A 2,500-nucleotide genomic window follows, 5' to 3' on the forward strand; every position below is an offset into this window, starting at 1 on the left:
GCCCTCGGAGCATCTAATCTGTGGCCATCTTTTCGTGTGGACGGACGTAATCAAACCTCGCTGGCTTGAAATTACAGGTGAAAGGAGGAAAGAAATTAAAAGAGAGGGATAGAGAGAGAGAGGCAGAGAGAGAGAGAGAGAGAGAGAGAGAGAGAGAGAGAGAGAGAGAGAGAGAGAGAGAGAGAGAGAGAGAGAGAGAGAATTAGAGGGGGAGGGAGGGAGGGAAGGAGGGAGAGGGAGAAAGAGAGAGAAGGAGAGTTAAAAAGAGGGAAATTGATTAGTTAAGGAGGGACAAAAATAGATATGAGAGAGAATAAGGTAAATGAGAGACTGATAGAATGAGAGAGAGAAATAGAAGGGAGAGAGACGGAGGAGAGAAAAAGAGAGAAAGGAGCGAATCAAACTGGGAAGAATGGATGAATGAATAGGGGGAATAGAGGAGAGACAGACGAACAGACAGGTGGACAGAAAAGAGAGAAAGAGAGAGAGAGAGATGGGAATTAAATAGAGAGATTAGAAATGCAACAAAATATATCATTTTCAACAAAAACCCTGAAATGCAAATCAGTCAGCGAATCAGCTGGGTAGTGTTCCGGCCAGTGACTCTGCACATTAACTAAAGATTTTATGATGATTCGTTACATTTTGTTTCATTTGTTTCTGTGTTAACACCTAGCATCCAATCATGCAAATGGGCCAGTCTCCCCTTCAACGTCGTGAACTGAACGTGTAGTATTCGCCCGTAGGTTTTTTCTCTTGAGGATTATCAACAAAATCAGTAAAAAATTAGAATTAATCAAAACCATGGTTCGTTTTAACAACCACATGAGTAAATGAATTATTAGGATAGAGGTAAATTTGATTGCTAGATTAGAATTACCTAGGAGTAGGAAATTAGTGAATGATACTAGAACTAGAACTAATGTATAGCTAGTCAGTTAATCCAGCAGTTTATAAAGCAATCAACAGAGATAGACACTTCATCAATAAAATGACCGAATTTGAAACTTTAGAGGGCTCATCTTAACCTAGATCTCAATTAGAAAATTGCCCGTTGCTGTCACTCAACTTACAATGCTAGTAACTTCAGGAGAAAAGTCTTAAATACCGAAAACATGTTCATGAGGACAGGAAGTACCATTTACATGAGATCATTATAGCTTTATGTTTTGCTAACGTAATCACTCAAAACAAAAGTTTATAATTTCGTAACTACTGTAATGGGTAAAAATAGAAAAGGGAAATAAATCGAGAATACATAAAAAACACATAAACAAACGAACACACACACACACACACATACACACATACACACACACACACATATACACACAGACACACATACACACACACATACACACACACACACACACCGTTATTCCGTTATTTTTCTCCTCATAAAAAAGATCTAGTTCTTGTCTTGCTAGAGAGGGAGTAAAGCAAAGATGGGAGGCAAAGGAAGAGAGGAAACTCGAGAAATTGAAAGGGAGCAAAATATTATTCCAGCTAAAATGGAGTCGTCGACAACACATGGATGATTTGATTGTATAACAGACTTGCTTTTGCACGGACGCTTTGGAGCTCGCTGGACATGGCCACTTGAATTTTTGCTTCTCTCTCTCTTTCTCTTTATTCGGTTTGTATGTCTCTTCTTTTTCCTCTTCCATGCGTTTTCTCCCACTTGATACCTGGCTACATTTCTTTTCTTTTCTTTTTAAATTTTTATTATCCTTTCCTTCTCTCTCTCTTCTTCTTCTCCACTCACTTCTGGCTCCTCTTCTTCTCCTGCCCTTCCTCGCTTTCCCTTTTCCTTACTTCCCTCGCTCCCCCATCACTTTCCACTCATAGGAGGCAACGGCCCTGGCTCCTCTCCTTAGCCAGCTGGAAGGCATAAAAGGGCATTGATCTATTCAATAAGTTTCTCAAAGTCCATTTCTTGATATCATACACTCGTGGGGTGTACGAGCACGTGCGCAGTCGTGTCGCTTAAGTGAATGTGTCATGTTTGCTTCTTTTCTTCACTTCTGTGCTATAATTTGCGTATAACTGTTCATTTTTGCCCATTTTCCTATATGATATGTATGCATTTATGTTCGCATATGTTTTTATCTGTTTATGGGCACATACGAATGTATAGAGTCCGTCATTCCATAAGCAACATTTGGTTCGAAAGCTGAATAAACATGTTATACATGCAATTAGCAAATAACTATGAAATAGCCTGTTCACTTTTTTTCGTGTGGAGCGATGGGGAGAAGGATGAGAGGGGGGAGTGGTTCAGTTTTTTATTATTATATCTGAGTTTGCTGATGGCGTTTGCATAATGAATCGTAAAAATAATTATGACAATAACAGGAGAGTTGGAATAAAAGTTGTTCTATGTGCCCATGTGCAATGGTTTGGCTACGTGTCCGTTCATAGTAACGGCAATGTCTTTACGGTTATCGGAAATTGTTTAGATCATGTTTGAGTGCTCGCGCAGTGGCGACTCGCAGTGGAA

The sequence above is a fragment of the Penaeus japonicus genome, unplaced genomic scaffold (assembly GCF_977035675.1).
Source record: "Penaeus japonicus unplaced genomic scaffold, GWHDUDI00000001_assembly GWHDUDI00000011, whole genome shotgun sequence".
Taxonomy (NCBI): domain Eukaryota; kingdom Metazoa; phylum Arthropoda; class Malacostraca; order Decapoda; family Penaeidae; genus Penaeus; species Penaeus japonicus.